General features: G+C 42.7%; 1 pseudogene; it reads left to right on the forward strand.

Annotated features, from left to right (window-relative positions):
- The first annotated feature begins 259 nt into the window (after window positions 1-259).
- LOC118841004 lies at window positions 260-9072 on the forward strand (annotated as a pseudogene).
- The last annotated feature ends 12215 nt before the right edge of the window (window positions 9073-21287 follow it).

Raw genomic sequence — 21287 nt, forward strand, 5'->3', positions numbered from 1 at the left:
TTCACACCTCCCATAAGCAATGCCTTCATCCTGCTCCAATGGACTCAGTCCTAAACCTGTTCTTGGTCTGACTGGTAGCATAGACAGGGGGTTTCCACAGAAGACGTTAATTTAATATCAAATTCATTCTTGCTACTGATCTCTGGATTATGTCTCTCTGCTCATGCCATTGGGTTAAGCTTATCAGAAGAACACAGCCCCAGGATGAGGGGTGGGGTTTCAGGGGTGGGGATACAAGCTCCAGAGGAGAACAGAAAACATAACTGTGGCTGTAGAACCAACTTCTGAGACCAGTGGCATCCCCAGAACCACCTTCTGCCACCAGTCCCAGGACAGGAGTGGATTTCCTGAAGTGTGAGAACACAGTGCACAGTCCTGCACAGGACAAATTCTAGAGATACAGTAGTCACACAGGACAGCTCAGTGGGACCTCTGGGGTAAGTCTAGCATACCACCTTAGCTATCCTAGCACTCATTTTGCACTGAGTCCAGTCAGGCTCTCTCTCTCTTGGGAGAAATTAATCTTCCCTTAGTTCCAGATATCTAAGCCTCCCTGGCCCCCACATAAGAAATGAGTGGTGAATCACTGTGCTACATTCATCCTTAGGTGAGAGCCAGTCAAAACAGGCTTCGTAAAGGGCCAAGGCTTGAAGAGAGGGAAAGAGCTGAAAGGAAGGAAAGGGTAAGTCCAAGGCATTGCAGGCTGAGGAAAGAGTAGGAGAAGGAGTACAGAGGTGGGGGAAAATGAACTTGGAAGAAGAGAATGGGAGGACTAAGCTGGGTGGAATGGAAGGTAGATGCATCAAAGGCTTCACTTTCTAAGTCCTCCCATTATCATGGGCCTGCCTGGGTAGGACGTCATGAGACTCTGATGCACTGACACACTCCCTCTCTTACATAAATACCCTATCTCTGATGTATTTTTTCCCTCAGGTATGATGGAAATTGTCAGTCCTTCAGGCTCCTTTCTCTCCAGCTTGTTCATCTTCTGCTTCCTTGAGACATACACATTGGCCTCAGGTAGCAGTATTTACTTCTATCTGGCTCTCTGGATTTAACAAATTGGTTCTGAAGTATAAACCTAGAGAAATTTTGCCCTCCCATCTCACCCTCATTACTTTCCAAGTCATTCTCTCATTAACTACCAACCCTTCCAAATGCTTCTTTTGTCTCCTTCCTGAAGGCTTCTCAATATCATCATCATCCTGCCCCTTCTTCTTTGATGCCCTCCATGGGCTCTGTCCCTTCATCTTTCCAGATGCCTTCCTCTCTCCCATTATAGGTTCCCCACTCCCCCCCACAACTTTCTGCATTTTTCCTCTCTGAACACCTCTCTCTTCTTCCTTTCTTCTTCAATAGGGCAGTTCTCAGTGATTGGACCTACGGAACCCATCCAGGCCCAGGTAGGGGGAGAAGCAGCCCTACTATGTCACCTTTCGCCCCAGGAGAATGCTCAGCACATGAAAGTGATTTGGTTCCGATCACTACAAATTGTACATCACTATGAAGATGGGAAGGATATATTTAAAAACCAAAGCCCTGATTACCAAGGGAGGACAGAACTGGTGAGAGACAGCCTCACTAGTGGAAATGTCACCCTGAAGATACAGAACATTACAGCCTCAGACAAAGGATGGTATAAATGTCATTTTGACAATGGCTCTCATCAAAAAGAAGCTGATGTGGAGCTATATGTCTCAGGTGAGGAGCTAGGAGTGTATTTCTGGAAATCTGGAACTCCTATATGAAGGGTTGGGAGAGTGTTTTTCCCATCTGAGTCATGACAATTTGGGGCTAGTGGCCAGAGGAGGCAGTGCAGTCCCAACTTGGGGTCTGAAACACAGAAACAATGGCAAGAAATTGAAAACAGCCTTGCAAGACTGGTTGCCAGAGATAAAGAAAAAGAAGAAAGGACATGAACAGGGGGAAATGAAGAAAGAGAAAGAGAGAGGGGACATTGATGGTAAAAGAGGGAAAGCAGGGAAGGAGGATTTAGAGGAAGAACCGTTATCTCTCCATCTTCTCCACAATACTGGTATGAGATACTTGGTCACAAGTTACTAGGTAAACTAGATCCACAGCATTTCATTCATCTACTGGTTTAGTAATCCTATCAAAAAAGGAAATGAGGTTAGTCTGACATTACTTGTTCTCAATGAAGCCATGCTGGTTCTTTGTAATCATTTCTTCCTATTCTAAATGTTCACCAACCATCTCTTTCATTTTTTAAAAATTTTCCCAGCCTACTATTTTCAGACTCTTCCCTTTTTTTGAAAATCAGACACTTGTCCATCTCTTATCTTATGGTACACTCTTCCTTTTCCTGTGATCTTTCAAATGTCACTGGATATTAATTCTTATGAATTGCATCTGCCAGTTCCTTCAGGACATGATGTAGTTCATCTGCACCAAGTGACTTGCACTAGGTACTCATTTACTATCACCTTACCTCACTCCTGTCACTATTTCCTTTGAGAGATAGCTATAAGGGAAACATAATCCATGACCCTTAAGCCTTCAGTTGGTTGTCCAAGATGATAATTGTTGGCAATACTTTTTACATTCCTTATGGTTGGATTATTTGTGCTGAAGTCACAAGAAATGAACAGTTGCCATCCATTTTGATAACTTGAGGGAAGTTCTCTATTCTCTCTTGGGTGTGTGTGTGTGTATGTGTGTGTCTTTTCAAGGAAAACTTCAAATCTGTATTTGAGCAGTCATCATATAACTGTCTTCTTCCTTCCCTTTCTCCTCTGTGTTACCCTGTTCCATTCCCCATTATCCTGACAAGGATTAAGTCTCCCCATCATCCTAGATCGCTTTTTTTCCTTCAACAAATTTCCATATGGTATATCTATTAATCCCTTCATCACAGAGGCAGTTGGTGGGGTAGTATTGGAGTCTTGGAGTCAAAAAGGATGGAATTCAAATCTGGCCTCAGATAGGAGCTGTGCTAAGCTGGGAAAGTCACTGAACCTCTGCTTTCATAAGATTCCTCAACTGTAAAGTGGAGATGTTGTTGTTCAGTCATTTTCAGTTGTGTCTGACTCTTTATGACCTCATTTGGAGTTTTCCTGGCAAAGATACTATAGTGGTTTGTCATTCCTTTTTTATAGATAAGGAAACTGAGGCAAACAGGGTTGAGTAACTTGCCCAGATTCACACAGCTAATTGGTGTCTGAGGCTGGATTTGAACTCACATTCTCCTGATTCCAGGTCCAGCTCTATATCCACTGTACCACCTAGCTGCCCATGCAAATGGTATAACCCATCAAAAACTTAGTAGATAAGTCTTAGATAATCTCCTGAGGCTTAAAGAGTTTAAATGACTTTTCCGTGGTCAGGTAGCTTAGTGTAAGAGACAGGATTTGAACACTTCTTCCTGACTTCAAGTCTAGCATCAAAGGGATGCTACTTATTTTCATAAGAGTCTCTCTCTATACTATACAACACTACTGCATCACCCCTTTTATCTAATCTGTTATTTTTTAATCTATACTTTTCAATCACTGTATTCCAGTCATGGGTTACGTCCTGTTAGATTCCAATAATACCTATGCAGATATGTTTTATCTCCTTGCATTGAATTCTCTAGTTCTGGTACTAGATTAGTTGGTACCAACATATCTGAAGCCATGAACTTTATTGCTGTTCTTGTTCTTGAGTGCTGTAGCCTATGCATCAGAAGGAATCCCCACTACTATTTTTCCTACTTGTGCCATTCTTGCCATTCTCTCTTGCATCCACTGTAGCAGTTCTATGGAGACAGTTTGCTCTCACTCTCTTTCTCTTGATTTTCAATTTAACACCTTCTTTATATATGTGCATATATGTGTGTGTACACACATATATGCACATATACATACATATATGAATATGTACATGCATACATATATATTCAGGAAAATATATATTCTTCATAGTTCTTGAAATATACTCCATTCCTGGCCATGGATCTATCATTCTTACATCATTACTTGTTGCTCAGAAAGCCAGATCCAATTCACAATTTTCTCAGGCACATTTGGGAAGTTCAAAGTTGATTTTCTGTTCCAAATCTCCCCACTTTAATTTAATGAGGAATGAGATACCATCGGTGTCCTTAAATTTTCTTGCCTAGAACTTTATCATTCTTAGAAATCTCAGTGCCTTCTCATGGTACAATTTGCACCCACATGAATTACCAGTGGTGAGCAACAGTTATGGGTTTGACAATCTCAGGTCCTCCATCATATCATGGACACAGACTCCAAGAAGACAGTAGACCTCTCTATTAATCATTTTAGGTTGGTACCCCTCAGCAAGGAAACTCCAATCAATGCTACTTATCTCTGCTTTCTCTGATGAGGACTAGGTGACTCTCACCTGGGAGCTTCTTTGGCTCCTCAGCAACATTCCATGGATCATGAGTAGTTCCTTCGTCTTCAAAGAGTATAGCCTCACATTCCATAGCAAGAATTTCATGACCATCACTCAGATCTGAATGTTTAATAATCACTTTCCTTCCTTCTTTATGACACATTCTTTATACTCCAACCTCCTTCCATAGTATATGATTCCCCTCAACCTCTTGGAAATGTTTTTCCTACTTTTTCTCCCATTAAAGCATTTCTGTTCATTCAAGGGATTCTTCATGCTGCCTGAAAAGCTAGAGAGTAGAGGGGTTATCTCCAACCCATTGTCCTACTTTAGAAGGGAAAACAGCCCTTGTTTCTATTCATGTAGTTAGTGATTAGTTGGCTTTTTGAGAAATTACAGAATTCTGTAAATTACAGAAACTTTCCTCAACAGATGCTGAAACTAAAACCCTCAGTTCTTTATTGCTCTTAACTGCTATCTCTCCTGAGTTTTCTCAAATATTCACTATAACCAGGGCTGCTAAGCAGACTTGTTCCTTTACTCCAATTATCTGCTACTTGTCAAGATGGGTTCAATCTGTAATTAGTATATTGCTTGGCAAAGCCCTAACGAAGACAGAAGCTGTCCTCAATTGTTCTCTGTGAGAAGGTGTTATGCAGAAATCCAACTTCTGGTCACCTCTCACCTCTTCCTTTCTCCTTTCTCCTTTCTCCTATCCTCATCTCTTGGTTCCTTCCTTTGCCATTGCATTCTGGCCAAAAGCCCAGGATGTCACCTGTGAGGGATTTTTATAACAGAAATTCCTGTCTTTTTTCCCCTTTATCTGATGCCATTTGGCCAAGTGCCCTTAGCTTCAATTAGATGTCCTAAAAGTCATTTGATCTGGGCCTATACTTGGGCAGATAATGTGGGCCAGACCATCTTGGGATGGGGTGGATATCATAAAAGTTGTGTTTTAGCATCATGGAACCTCAGAGCTAGAAAGGACCTTAGAGGTCTTCTTGTCTAACTCATGCTTTGAATAAGAATCCCTGCCACAGAATCATCTATAAGTGGTCATCAAATCTCTACTAAAGGCCTCCACAGAAGGAGGAAAGTAGAGGATATTTTCACTGATCCTCTGATGATGTAGTCTCCAATACCCTCCAGACCCTTGGTTCTAGTCTAGCTTTTCAATGCCTTTTGTGACAAAGAGGGAAAAGAGGGAGGAGAATTGAAAATGAATCAGAAGACCCATGGACCCCATTTCCAATCTTATGTGATCATGGACAAGACATCATCTCTCTGAACCTTAATAAGAATACATGCCCTACTGATCTCAAAGGGTTGTTGTGAGGAAAGTATTTTGTAAATTATAAAGCATTATTTAGATGCATTTTTATTAGTATTATTGTTATTCCCAATATCAAACACCTCATCCAAATGTGGTGCAACCAGAATAGATGATGGTGAGAATATCGCATTCTTCATTCTGGAAATTATCTTGTTTTTATTGCTAAAATACTAATCTCTCTGTATTTCCCCCAATGATGAAAATTGCAACCAAATACAGTACTCTGTACACAATCTCTTCTATCACAATTCTGGTCCTTTTGGCCAACATAAACTTCTCAGTTGTATGCCTTACCTAATCAGTGTTTGTGATCAGATCATCATTGAACAATATTATTTCTATCACTGGGCCTTCCAAGGAATCTTAGATGATTTTGATCAATGGAGGGGAGACATTTTGTTGTAAGAGAAACTTATGATTGTGTTTTGTTCTACCAAATTAAATGCTTTTTTGTAATCATCTAACAGTAAGTCCTATAGCATCTCGTATTGGCATAATTATAAAGATATGATCCATCATTGGCCTAAAGCCTTTCTTTGCCATACTAATGCCCTCATCAAGGATGCACTTGAATGATGTGTACATGAAGCTCATAAATATTGTGTGTAGATGGGAAAGTAGGCTGAGAAAAGGAAGAGAGCTATGGGATAACAGCAATGAGGAACAGTACTAATGAGAGTGAGAGTTTTTGAAAGGTTTGGGAGGCTTGGTTGTATTTGTAGGCAGCAGAGAAGGAACCAATAGAGAAGGTATAATTGAAGATCCTTTCTCTGCCAAGCAAGTCAAGCAGACAGGGAGCTTTTTAGGCGATTCTGGCCTCCTTTTTATGTCAATGGAATTGCTTCCGTATAAAATTATTATAATCTTTCTATTAATGTAGTCTAATGGGCTGTCCTGTGACTAAAAGCTAATGTTCCAAGGTAATAATTAAACCATTTCCTCTTAGGTGAGGTTGCTGAGCAACAGGTGCAACCGTGGTTGACCATCTTTACTGGGATCATTATTATAGAGTGGATTCTGTCATTTGTCTTTTCTGTACTTTTCATCCTACGAGACAGAGGTAACTATAAGGGGGAGCTGAGGGCAGGGATTACTCTCCAGTATACTTGGACAGATCTGAGCAAGAAGAGCAAAAAAGTAGATGAGAAGTCAGAGTCCTGGCTTCTTATCCATCCCTCAACTACTGATGACTCCACCTCCTGGAGTCCCCAAAAATCTCCCATAGCTCACTCCCCCCAGATCCCTTCACCCATCACACCCATCCTCTCAAGGTTGTACCTCATCCCCACCTTCCCCTTCTCCACACATACACAGTACCTGGTCAGCAGAGGGGCCCTGAGAAGTTTAAGAATTCCCATTCATCCTATAGTCACAGAATCACAGAATTTCAGTATTGGAAAGGACCTCAGCAGCAATCTAACGCAACTTGGATACAAAATGAAGTACCGCTATGACATATACAACATGTGATCCATCGCATAGACTTCACTACTTCTCAAGGTGACCCATTCCATGCTTGGGTAGTTTTCATTATTGGGACAAATCTAAATTTGTTTCTTTGAAATTTCCATGCATTGTTTTGGGTTCTGCCTTCTGGGGCAAATAGAACAAATCTAATCTCTCTCCTACAAATTAACCCTTCAAAAACCATGAAGGCCACTCATATGGCCCCCTGAATCTTCTCTTCTCCTGGCTAAACATGCCCAGTTCCTTTATCTGATCTTTATATGTCAAGGACTCCAGGCCCTTCACCAGTCTGGATGCCCTCCTCTGGATACTCATCAGATTATCAACATTCTTCTTAGACTACAGTGCTCAGACTGAGCATTATTCCAGATGAGGGCTGGTGGAGGCAGAGTGCAGGAGCATGATTCCCTCCATGGTCCTGAAAGCAGTCTCTTAATGCAGCCCAAAATCTAATTGGTTCCTTCAGCTGCAACATCACATTGCTTACTCATATTAAGTTTGCTGTCCACTGTAGATGGTCTTTGATAAACTGCTGTCTAGCCTGAATCCTGTTCTAGTCAAGACTTTTCCCCCATTACTCCCCTTCATCATTATGCATTCCAGCACAGAAGTGTTCTCTTAACTCACCATGCTATTTCCCACCACCATATCTTTACACAGGCATTGCCCATGTATAGAATACACTCCTTCCACACTGCTTCATTGTCAAATCCTTAATATCCTTCAGAGATCAATCACTTTTATTCAGCCACTGTGGATGAAGCCCCAACTATATATGCAAAGTGTCTGCTGTGTCCTGGGATAGAGTGATAGAAGATCCCTGTCCCTTTCTTCAACCTCAATCTGCACAGGAGAGGAGGGAGAGCATTCCAAACATGGGGGACAGCCTGGGCAAAAGCATAAAGAGAAGAAGTGTAAGAAACAGTGGGCAGGGCAGTATGGCTAAGTGATAGAGTAAGTAAATGAATGTCAGGACTATGTTTAGAAGATGAAAACATAGGATAGGGCAAGGTTGAGAAGAGCTTTAACTGACAAATATAGGAATTTACTGAATAGGGGGTGACATAGACTTTTGCTTTAAGAAAAACACCTTGGCAACTCTGCAAAGGATGGATTTGGATTAGATTGTGGCATGATTTGAGAGAGGGAGAACAATTAGGCAACTATTGAATTATATCCAAAATGTGTGAGAAAGAATACAAGGCATTTTAAGGGAGAGGCACTGCAAACTTGGAGTGGGGGAGGACATAAAGAGGAGAAGTCTTTCCTTAACTGATGGGGAGGAGAGGTATGGAGGAGAATGAGGGATGTCAGAGCTGTTACTGTCACACCCCTTGGGATTTCTTTCAGAACACATTCTCCAGGTCTTTCCCTGGTTATGGGAGATAAATGGGATCCTGGCTGTGAAGTCAGCATTTGAAATTGGCCTCATCATTTGTTATCTGTGGATGTCGCACACATGTGGAGGTAAAGGGCTGGAGGGAGATGGGAAGGTGTTTGGGGGAGGGAAACAAGATGAAATTAGAGCCCAAAGCTCCCCAATTCCTATGCAACCCTGATCCCTTATCTTTCTCCCAATCACTCCACTGCCATGTTGCCCTGACTTAGAATGCCTTATCCAGCCCTGTCTTAGGTCTGTGCTTATCAAGGAGGCTGGGGCTTGCCAGATCTGTCATAGAAGCAGAAACCAGTGACCCAGACATGCTTAGGACAGGGCTCCAGCTGATGGGCTTTGGGGTTTGATCCCCAGGATTTGTTTACAGAGAGAAGTGGAACTGGATGGACTATCTCATTTGGATAATTTTCGTGGTCTATGTTGTTCTCTCTGCTGTTGAACTTGGGATTGAACTCCTATTTGTCACCTGCCTATGTCTGCTATATATGACCACTCGCTCCTTCTCCTGGGTCACTGAAAAGGTAATATGACCCTGAGAGAGTATGCTGCTCTCTCCCTCTCTTTCATCCATCTTTCCTCTTTCCTTTCCTCTCTATCACTTGTTCTCACTATAATTTGTCCCTGATTTTTTCCCCTTTGTCTCTCACTATAGAATTCTTTCCTGTCTTCTCTTTTGCTTCTCTCCTCCTTATGTTTTTCTCTTATTCTGTCTCTGTCTCTTTCTGTGTGTGTGTGTCTGTCTGTCTCTCTCTGTCTCTGTGTCTCTGTCTTTGTCTCTGTCTCTCTCTGTCTCTGTCTCTCTCTGTCTCTCTGTCTCTCTCTCTCTCTCTCTCTCTCTCTCTCTCTCTCTCTCTCTCTCTCTCTCCTGCTGCTGCTGAACTTGGCATTAAACTCCTATTTGTCATCTGCCTATTTCTGCTTCCTGTTGTAGGGGAGAGATGATGGAACCTCTGCCGAATCCTGGCTCTGATATTTACTGATTATGTGATTTATTAAGCACCTACTATGTGCCAGGGACTGCGCTAAGTCAAAGTATAGACACGGATAATAGTAGAGAATAGACAGTGAAGATAATCACCTGAGGGATGGCACAAGCCTTAAGGGGGATTCAGAAAGGTTGCTTTTGTTATGAGTCCTGACACTAGGAAGTCTGGTGCAATAGAAAGAAACTTGGATTTTGAATCAGGAGACTGGGTTTGAATCCCACTTCTGCTGTTTAATAGTTTTGTGACCTTAAGCAAAGCACTTAATTTCTATTAGCCTCAGTTTCACCATCTGTAAAGGGATGGAAGGGGGAGTCCACTCTCACCCCAAATAATGTAATTACAAAAGGCTCAGACAACTCAGTTGAATAAATCAATATATATGATTAGGTTTTCAGAGATAAACATGATATAACTATACCCTGATATCAGGAGTGTTAAGCAATTTTCCTACAAATGTGTGATTAAGTTTTTAGTCATTTATAGAGAATTATAGGCTTTTGGCCACTGGATGAAGGCAGATGACACAAGAAACATCTTGTGATTGGCCAAAAGAATCAGACGTATTCCTGGGCCTATGCATAAAAACAGCTAGCATTTCAGAGATGAGTCAGGTCAGTCATGGGGTGAAAGCATTCCAGTTCAAAGTTCATCAGTTCTAGAGTCAGAAGCAGAGAAAACAGGCCCCTGAGAGGGAACTTTTCTCTTTCTCTCCACCTACCATTGACAGTATCAGGCATCCTAGCATTCAGCTAGGATCAGAAAGACTAGACTTGTAGAAGACAATGCCTCCAGCCTTGAGCAAAGAAACACTAAAGACAAAAAGATGCAAAGATATTTGTGCAAGGGAAGTCACATGAGGACTCTTCATAGAAAGAAAGCACTTCTTGTACCAGATGATGGGAGGAAAGGCAATGGTCCAGAAGGTGACTCTTTGTGACTGAAAGAAGTATTGGCTATAGACTCTAGAAAGTCACAGAAGGCCCTCAGAGCAGAAAGCTCAGCTCATGGGGAACTTCATGAGGTATCCATAAAAAAAGAAAGGACTTCAAGTACCACTAAGTGAGACTTATGCACATATGTTCTCTATGCATGTCTCACTATATCATGCTCTCAGCTTGAGCCAACCCTTCTCATAGACATATCTGGGGGAGAGTGTGCCCCAGGTTTTGTGTGAGAAATGTTTCATATGAACTAATCTAGTGATACCTTATTGATAAATACCTTTGTTAAGAGTTAATTGGGGCTATTGACTGATTATTTAAGGAAAACACACTGCTGGGGGCTTATGAACAACAATATAAGAAGGAGAGCCCCTCGGAGTTACCCCTAGAATACTGACAGCTGTAATCGCTTCCCTCTGGGAGCCCAAAACAATAAGTGCCAGTTCAAGTTAGGAAGAATATATCTTATATGTACATAGTTATTTTCAGGTTGTCTCCATTACAGTGTGAGTTCATTGATAGCCGGAATTGCGTTTTTGTCTTTCTTTGTATGCCCAGTGCTTAGTACTGCACTGGGCACATGCTAAGTACTTAATAAATATTTATTGACTGATTGATTTGCTGAGAATGTGGTACATCTAAAATGAAGGGCTTGAACTAGATAATGATAGCAACAAGAATAACAAGAAATAGCTACCATTTATATAGTGCTTTAAGATTAACAGAGTGTTTTATGAATAGTATCTCATTTTATCCTCACTACATGCCTGGGAAATGCTATTAATTTCTCCATTTTTACAAATGAGGAAACTGAGGCAGACAAAAGTTCGCTGATTTACCCAGAGTCACACAGTAAAGTGTCTGAGGCTAGATTTGAACTGGTCTTCCTGACTCCAAGGCCACAGCTCTATCTGCTCTACCACCCAGCTGCCTCTCAAGTTTTTCTCAGCTCAAAATGCTATGTTCTTATGAAAATTAGCTGAAACAAAGCTTATCAGTTGCAAGGGAGTAGAAAAGGATAAGAAGCCTTGCAGCCCCTGTTTCCTGGCTAGTGCTTTTAGTATCTCACTTGCCTTCTGGATTCTCTAGCCTCTGATGTACTGCGAACTCTTAGAAACCACATCCCTAATCAACCAATGGTTGTGTTCCCTCCCTGTGCTCTGGGCAGCCTTGGTGATTAAGAGTTGTATGAGATGTGACTCACTCTCAGGTAACTTGCAGTTGCCTTGGTGAGACAAGATAAACACATGAAATAACATCCTGTCCATCCCCTGCTCTGAGAACCATCTGTGACTCCTACTGCCTGCAGTAGAGAATCCAAACTCCGTAGACTAGCATTCAAGGCCCTCCAAAATCCAGTCCCAATATACTTTATTTCCAGCTGTCCCCATTCACATACTCTATGCTTCAGCTAAACTGGTCCATTCACTGTGCCCTGAATGTGTATCATTCAGTCCATCCTCCAAGGCTATGCTTGCCCTGTTCTCCTTGACTTGAATATGCCTCCCTTTCCTCCTCACTTCTCCAAATCTTATCTATCCATCAAGATTCAGCCCCAAACCCACATCCTCAAAATCACTCAGATCTTCAGAGATCCTTCTATCCTCTGGCCTCCTTTGCCCTTAGTTGTATGGACCTCTCATTTATCAACCTGTGTTATTCATCTTTCTATACATTTGTATTGTGTGCTTTCTTACCCACAACTTAGTCCTGGATAGGGTCTCACAAATATTTCATCTTCAGTATTATGCAGAAATATTTCAAGAGAGGTAAGGGTGTGTAAGAGCCTCTCTGGGGTACAACACTCTCCCCTCAGGTAGCCTCTCTGTATCCATGTCTACCCTGGGGTAGGGGTATCTGTGCTCCTAGATGCATGTATTGTCTCCTATTGGTCCAATAGGTCCAGTGACTTGGTTGTTCCCCCACCCCCACCCCCAACTCCCACAAGGTCCTCCCCAACAAAGCACTCTCAAGCCTAGACCTGAATGGCTTGCTGTTTTCTTTCCTCTTTTTGGAGGGGAAAAGGCAGGGCAATTGGAGTTAAGTGACTTATCCAAGGTCACACAGCTAGTAAGTGTGTCAAGTGTCTGAGGCCAAATTTGAACTCAAGTTGTCCTGATTGCAGGGCTGGTGCTCTACTCACTGCACCACCTAGTGCCCTGACTTGCTGTTTTTTTATAGAGGCTCAAGGAATGTGACTGATTTAGCCAGTCACAAGAGGCTTCCTGTGTGGTATCATTTTCCTTCATCCAATGGCCAAGTCCCTATAGTCCTGTAAAATTGCTTAAGGACTTATTCAAACATTGTAGGGTTATAGTAAAAATTCCTTAACACTTGCTTTAACTTTGTGATTTCATTTGGGGCTCATTGAATGATTAGCTGATAGATTCTGTGCCTATTCAGCTGAGGAGGGGAGGAAAGCTCCTTACCTCGCCAAGTAATCAATAAGGATAGCACCAGCAAGGGAAACCCTAGTAACTAAACAAAACACCTCTCCATGTGTTTGTTGAAGACAGGAGGCCAGACATGAGGGAGTGGGAGCCTGGTTCCAATACATCTCTGGTCTTGTGTCTTTCCCTAGATGGATGAAGCATATCATGCAGAATCATAAATGTGCTGACTTTACCACTGAAGTGTGTCTCTGATGGGAACAAGAGGATTTCTCAAGATTCTTTATCACCTTTATTTGTATCCTGCGGAGAGTGAGCCAGAGGAAGTTTGTCCTCTAGTGTGTTTCTCCTCCCCTCAAATCTCTCCCCACTCAAATCTATCCTCCACACAGCTATCAAAATGTTCTTCCTAAAATTCAGTGGCCAAAAATATTCTATCTCCCAACTCTCTCTGTCTCCCATGCCCGGCCTGATCTGCCTCCCCACCTCCATCTCCTAGCTTCCCTGACTTTCTTCCAGTCACAGCCCAAAATTCACTTTCTGCCTTTCCTGGTCCATCCACCCATTCCCTAACTGGTAATGTGTACCCTCTGAGATTACTTTGTATATGTCTTGTATTTACAAGTTTTTGTATGTTGTCTCCCCTCTTAGAATGTGAGCTCCTTGAGGACAGGGTCCCAATTTTTTTCTTTTCTTTGTATCCCTAGTGTTTAGCACAGTGCCTAGCACATAGTAGGTACTTAATAAATGCTTGTTAATTTGACTTGGCTTTTTTCTACCTTCTTGTCTTCTTAACATTGTACTCCTCCTGCCCCCATGCACTCTATACTCTAGCTGTACTAGCCTGGTCTTCCAAACCCCAATCTCAGTGCTCTCTCAGAAACAGCTGCTGGTGCAGTAGATAGAGTGTTGGGCCTGGAGTCAGAAGACTTGAGTTCAAACCCGGCCTCAAACACTTACTAGCTATGTGGCCTTGGGGAAATTACTTAACCCAGTTTGCCTCAGTTTCCTCATCTGTAAAATAAGCTGGAGAAGGAAATGGCAAACCACTCTAGTATCTTTGCCAAGAAAACCCCAAATGGGGTCACAAAGAGTCAGATATGACTGAAATGACTGAATGACAACAACATAAAGGGGATGATAATAGCTACCACCTCAAAGGGTTGTTATGAGTCTCAGATGAGATGATTTATAAAAAGTGCTTTGCACAGGTCCTAGCACATAGCAGGCTATATATAAATATGTATATATAAATGTATATGTACATACATACAAACATACATATATATGCTTATTACTTTTCCACTGTGTCACCTAGTTCATTAACATGGGCTGTTGCAGGAACGTTAGCACTGTCCTGTCCATTAGCACTGATTGTCCCCATCACCTTTCAGAGGAAAATCAGCCCTTACTCAGATTCATCGCTTACCTAAACACTGAATATTTGAAACAATACACCAAATATTTATCAAGTACCTACTGTGGGGAGCCAGCTATATCCTGTCTAGGCCTCTTAGACCTCTGCAAGGCAGGGTCAATTGAGAATGGGTCTACGCATGGCAAGACCAGTTTTGGGATAAGAACACTTGGCAAAGAAAACCCACCTTTGTAGTTGATTACCTGTATGGGTGATGACAGAAATGTTTCAGTCTGGTTATCTATATGCAAGAGCACATAAATGTTTCAATTTGGTTAGCCTTTAGGAAAAATAGTGTCTCACACCTAGGAACAAGGAGATAAAAAACTTAATCAATGCTTTATTGTACTCTTCTTTGAATTCTGGATGACTCAGCAACTAACCTGTATAAAATACTGTCAGTAACTCCATTAAAATCAGTCTATAACTTGACTGTACAACTCGCCTAGCCCCATGTCTTTGTCTTTTTGTGTCAATTACTTCATCATAAATTCATGCCACTGTGGGCACAGCTTACTATCTAATTTATATCTGGTCAAATCCATAACCAAACAGAAACTCATTCTACAACATCACTGAAAAGTGGCCACCAAACCTCCACTTGAAGACACCTGGTTAAGAAGTTTACTTTTTACTTCCTGGGGCAGCCCAACTGTGATGCCAATCAGTGATTAAAGATCTTTCCTGCCCATTCAGTAGGCCTCAGGCGAGGCTACGGGAGGCTTGATTAGAGGCAAGCCTACACCCTTCAGTTACTAAATGCTAAGCCCCAGGCATATACCCTTTTGATGATTGGGCATGAGGCCCTCTGGCCCTAAAAAAAGTGTATATATCCAGAAGGCACCCATTAAGGTCAGAGTTCAGCCCAAGGAGAAGAAGTTAGAATTCTGAGAGGACAGAGCTGAGAATCTGCAGACTAGCAAGCTGCAGAACTCAGAGAGCTGTGGAGAGATGAGAGAGAGCTGCAGAGAGAGTGAAGAGCAGAGAGTGGAAACCAGGGAGCTAAGGAGACCAGAGAACTGAAGGGGGAGAGAATGCAGGCAAGCAGACAGTTGGGGATCCTAAGTGTTTATGGGAAGGCCCAGTGGGAAGGAAGGTTACAGGATGACTTGGTTCCTTGCTGTAATACTGTGTTATAATTTCCTTATTGTTACATTGAGGTGGGCTTACTGGTTTGGGAATTGGATTACTGCTATAGCGAATTGGAATTACTGGTTCTGGGATTTGATCTTCTGGTGTCTAAATAAATTTTAGACTTCCTCTGCCTTCTACCTAGAGAATCTCTTACACTTTGCAATTCTGAAACTACATAGGGATGTTCATGGTCATCTTTGAGTCATAAATCTTGCCTTGCTGATACACCAACCCACTTTCAGAGAGCTTTCAAGTTGAGGACTATTTCTTGTAGAGGGCAACTCCAAACCCATGAGGTTTGAGGGCAGCCACTTTTGATGAGAGAGACAGGAATTTAGAACAAAGAATTTGAGGAGGGATGAATAGACTTCTAGTGACTCAGCTTAGGCTTTTGTTCAGGATTTCTCCTACTCATTCATTCACTTGGCCATGGGAAAGGAGCCTAATGACATTTAAAACCTCTTCAACTTGAAAAGGCTACAAGCCAAGACCAAAGTGGAAGGAGAGTTGGTGCATGATTTTCTGTTTGTAGATTATTGTGTACTCAATGCAGCCTCTGAAACTGAGATGCAACAAAATATGGATCAATTCTCTGCTGTTTGTGCTAATTTTGGCCTAACAATTAAAATTTTTAAAAAACCACAGGGGTTCCATCAGCCACCACCACACCATCCATATGTGGAACCATTGGCTGCAGCAAATGGAGAAGTTTTGAGTGCTGTGGATAAGTTCACTTACCTTGGTAGTGAACTTTCCAGGGATGTACAAATTGATAATGAGGTTGAAGCATGCATTGCCAGAGCTAGTTCAGTGTTTGGGAGTCTCCAAAGGAAAGTATGGGAGAGAAGAGGTATTAGACCGACTACCAAACTGAAGGTCTACAGAGCCATGGTGCTGACCCCATTGCTACATTCCTGTGAAACCTGGACAGTATACCAGTGCCATGCCAGGAAACTGATTTGCTTCAATTTGAATTGTTTTAGGAAGATTCTGAAGATCACCTGGTAGGATAAAAGTACCAGACACTGAGGTCCTTACTCAGACTAAACTGCCAAACATTCAAACTCTGCTTTAGAGAGCAGCAACTATGATGGGCTTGTCACATTATTCAAATGTAAAATGTACACTTGCCAAAAAGACTATTTTATGGAGAACTCACACAGGGCAAGCACTCACATGGTGGTCAGAAGAAATGATACAAGGACACTCTCAAGGTCTCTCTTAAGAACTTTGGAATTGATTGCATGACATGAGAGACACTGGCATGGAATGCCCACATCAGAGAAGGTGCTATTTTCTATAAGCAAAGCAGAATCGAAACAGCTCAAAGGAAATGCAGGATGTGAAAACTTAGAGAATCCACCCCAAATGTTCACACAGACTATTTGTGCCCAACCTGTAGTAGAACATTCCCAGCTCAAGCTAGTATTCATCTGATTAGCCACAGTCAGACACATTGAAACTTGACTCTAGAATAGCGATGTCATTTCATCCTCTTCGAGAATGAAGGATGACAACCAACCAACCAACCACTCACTTAGCAGACCCTGAGGATTGGGAGCCTAAGAAAAGCTGTGGTGCCTCAGAGAAGCCCCTTTGCAGGTGTATTAGAATGTGACTCCCCAAAATGGTTTGAGGAAGAACACTGATAAGATGATGAGTGTCCAGAAGAAAGCAACCAAAAATGGTGAGCAGCCTTAAATGTATGACATAGGAGGATAGGTTGAAAGAATTAGACGTATTTAGCCTGAAGCATAGAAGACTCAAGGGGGACAGGATTAAGGGTTGTCATTTGAGGAAGGATTTGACCAGTTCTGTTTGACTGGGTAGGGAGGAAGGGCGGGAACCAGGAGTAATGAGAACAATTTATTCTTGATATAAGGAAAAACTTCTTAACAGTGAGAGCTGTCCAAAAGTGAGATGGGCTAATTCAAAAGGTAGCAGGGCTCCCTTGGAGCTGTTCAAGCAGAGACTGTACAACCCCTTGTCAGGTATGTTATAGTGGGAATTCTTTCATGTGTAGGTTCGACTAGATTATCAGTTCTTAATCTTTTGTGCCATGCACCCCTTTGGCATTTGGGTGAAACCTATGGAGTGCCTTTTAGAATAATGTTATTGAACACATAACATAAAATATATAGAAATGCAAAGGCAACCAATTATGTTGAAACACATTTATCAAAATGTTATTTAAACAAGTTCACTGACTCCAGATTAAGAACCCTTGGACTAGAAAGATGCTCAAGTCCCTTCCAACTCCTAAATTCTATGATACTGTGAATGCAGGTTAACAAAATCAAGAATTGACTAGAACTTAAGGGATTTTCTAACCCTAAATCAGATAAAGGTTTGAGATAAATACTTGGGTCCTGCTAGCAGGAGAAAGTGAGTCTAAAAGATAGACTAAATGCCTAAGGGTTCTAATTAGCTGACTGCCTGATCTAGGTTCCAAAAGAGGTTAGGTCCTGGTGTTGAGGTTCGGGGTGTACCCCAAAATGTTGGGATGCAAGGTCAGCTCAAAAGAATTCACTCAGGCTGTCTCCCAATCAAATGAAGGCATTTATTGTGGATAACACAACACACCAAGCAGGTTCTTTCACCCCTTAAGGGAGACACAGCTTAAGGGAGACCCCAGCTTGAGGTGGGGCAGCCCCCAAGGGAGTCAACCTCCCAATGGAGAGGGGGACCCTCCCAAGGGAGAGGGCCCCTTCAGGGAAATGCTTCTTTAAGGGAGATGCCCCCTATCCACTTAAGAGGGACAGTTGCTTAAGGGGAGCACCCCCTAAAGGACGATGGCTGAGTAAGGGAGATGCCCCCCATTTAAGGAAGATGCCCACTAGCCAGCTGGAGAGGTTAGGGATTCTTATAGAGGAAAACCTGCCATGGGCAGGGAGATGAGGTAACCAGGGATGGTAGTTCAGAATTTCAGGCATTATCTATCTATCTATCTATCTATTATTGTTACTATTACTACTCCATGGTTGGGGGGGGCAGGACTGTTAGTTGTATTTCATTGACCAGCCTACTTAAATTTCATTGTCTCCTAAAGTGGCTTTAAGTGGCACTTGAGATAATGGGCTCTTTGTTGAACACTCTATTTGAATCCCTTCATTGTGACCAAGAATCCCAGAGCTGACAGAAGAATAGCTATATGTTCTAAGTGCAATAACCTGGTGTGGATGTGATCGTTCTGGAGTAACCTCTAATAAAAGAGAGACAGATGGCTGAGTCAAGTCCTTCTCTTTTTGAGGAAGAGGCTGCATCTCAGATGAAGACTGCAGCTAAGGAGGTAGCAGTAGTGAGAAACCAGTGAAGAGAAAGGGAAATGGGAAACAATAGAGAGGCAGGACAGGCCTAGCAAAGCAACACAATAATAACACAACCAAGAAAACACACTCTCCCCCCCATGACTATAATGCTTCCGTATGTATATGACCACATATTTATGCTCCCCATTGTGTGATGCCTAAGAGCATCTGCTCTTCCCTCTGTGTATCTGTTGAAGAGTATACCCAAGGTTTACTAAAGTAATGTTCGATTGCTACTTTTATTGATATGTTATTTCATTAAAATATGTTGCTTTGAACTAATTGTGTATGGCTGGCAAATAAAAGTAAGACTATCAGTAAAAACTTGTGAGTTATTATTGTAAGTGTGCATTCCCACAGAATCTATTAAACCTAGAATAGCTTTTCTTGGGGACTCACATGAAAAAGGGGCACCCCCCCCCATACGACTCTTATATTTAACCAAAATGTTCCTTTCTAGGACTTCTGTTGTGGTCTAGGGGTGCTCAAGGGTGCAGGGTGGGAGTCTGCCTCAAAAAGAATTGAACAACGCAAGCCTTCTTTCAGTCCAAGTAGTGAGTTTATTAAGACATGGGTTGGGGTGGGCAAGATTCCTGGTGAGTCTGTGCTACTCCTGATGCCGATACAAGCAGGCCAGATTTTAAGAATCTGAGCATTTGAGGAGGGCAAAATTGATATTTTATACAGAAAGACTGTGGGAAGATCTGGATGTGATTAAGGAGTAGTAAGTAGCCTGGAGTGAGCCAGGGGCAAACAGTTGAGGAAGTTAAGTAGCTGGAGTGCTACAGTGAAAGGACCGTTAAAAGGATTATTGACTGGGATGGGCCAGGTGCCTCAGGGGAATACCAGAGATCTGGGTTCAAGAGCTTTGGGGTCCAGGTCCCAAAAACATGGTCTTTTCCTTTTAGGGGTCTAGATCTCATCCCCATCATTCCCCTCTCAGACAAATGGGACCCAAAATCTTTTAGAGTAAGGGGCAAAGGTCTCAGCTTCTGAAACTGCTTCCTGTTGGTAAGGGATGTCGCTGCCTTGAGAGGATCTCAGAGAAGAGGTTGACTGGAACTGAGCATAAGCTGCATCTGATGAGGGTTTGGGGTGAGAGGTGCTCGACACCCCAAAGTACAGAAACACCGGGTCCTGCCGAAAGAATTCGACTCAAGCCTTCTGAGCCAAGGGAAAAGAAAGTTTATTAAGAGTTAGCCACACAGGCCTGCCCCCAGAGATCCCATCCCTTGTGATGCCTGTAAGGAAAGCGGGCCAGACCAATCTGAGCTAGATTGGATCTGATCTGACCACCTTCACGGAGGCAAGATGGAGATTATATACACAAAGGTTGTGGGAGGGATTGAGGGGTGGTCTGGGGTGGCCAGAGGAGGGGTCTAGGGAAGGACTTAAGGAGGAGTCTAAGGAGGAGCCTGAAAGGACTGGGATCAGATCAGACTCCCGGGTGGGGGAAATAGCTGAAGGCTATATGGAAATGACAACCCATAAAGGGCTGGGGTAGCTGAGCTAGGGTATAGATATTTTGATCAGGTTTAAGGATGGGAAACAGGATGAAGGGCGGGAGGTCGTTGGGAAGACAAGATTAAGGGTAGGAAACAGCTGGACAATAGAGGACTGGGCAAGGTAGGCATTTGGGCTTAATGGTTATAGCCTCAGGCCAAGGCCAGGTAGAGTGGGAAGATTCAAGGAGAGTTCAAGGGTTCAAGGGGTTCCCAGAGACTGTGCCCTCATCATTCCCCCCTCAAACAAATGGGACCCAAATTCTTTTGGGGTCAGGGACGAAGGTGTCAGCTTCTGAAATTGCTTACTGCTGGCAAAGGGGCGTAGAGCTGTCCCTATCTGGATGGGTTCCATTCAAGGGGTACAGGGGCTGGGCAGTCTTCTGGAAGTTGATGGCTTGGAGTCTCCTTTTATCTCCCTTTCCCCGGAGTGTGCTGGAGTCTTTTCAAAACAGTAGCTTGAGGTCCTCCAAGGGCTCACAAGTATATTCTGGAGTTTCTGGAGGAAAGGCAAGAGGTGACATTGGTTTAATCCTAGAATTATGAGTCCAGCTGGGGAGGCCTTTGAGTTTTACTGCTGTGGGAGTGGTGAATATGACTAGGTAAGGTCCCTTCCAGGAGACATCTAGCTGTTCTCCCTTTTGGGTTTTCCATGATTTTAAATAAACCCAATCTCCTGGTTGTACTGTAGCAGGACACTCTTTTTCATTGTCCTCAGGTCTCGGAAGACACTTCTTGGTATGTTCGGTTAGAGCATTCCTGACAGCCCCTAACTGAGTTGCAAATTGGGTGATTAAATGCTGTTCTGGGTCTACGAGGATGTCAGAGGTTAGAAAGGGCCTCCCATAGAGAAGTTCGAAAGGACTAAGCTTGATATTTTCCCGAGGCATGATACGCACTCTGAGAAGGCCAATTGGAAGATTCTTAATCCAATCTTCTTGAGTTTCTATGCACAGCTTAGTAAGGACCCATTGAAGGGTATGATTCATCTTCTCTACTTTACCTGAGGATTTTGGATTCCAGGCTAAGTGGAGGTGATAAGTGATTTTAAGTG

This window comes from Trichosurus vulpecula, chromosome 1 (assembly GCF_011100635.1).
Source record: "Trichosurus vulpecula isolate mTriVul1 chromosome 1, mTriVul1.pri, whole genome shotgun sequence".
Classification (NCBI taxonomy): Eukaryota; Metazoa; Chordata; class Mammalia; order Diprotodontia; family Phalangeridae; genus Trichosurus; species Trichosurus vulpecula.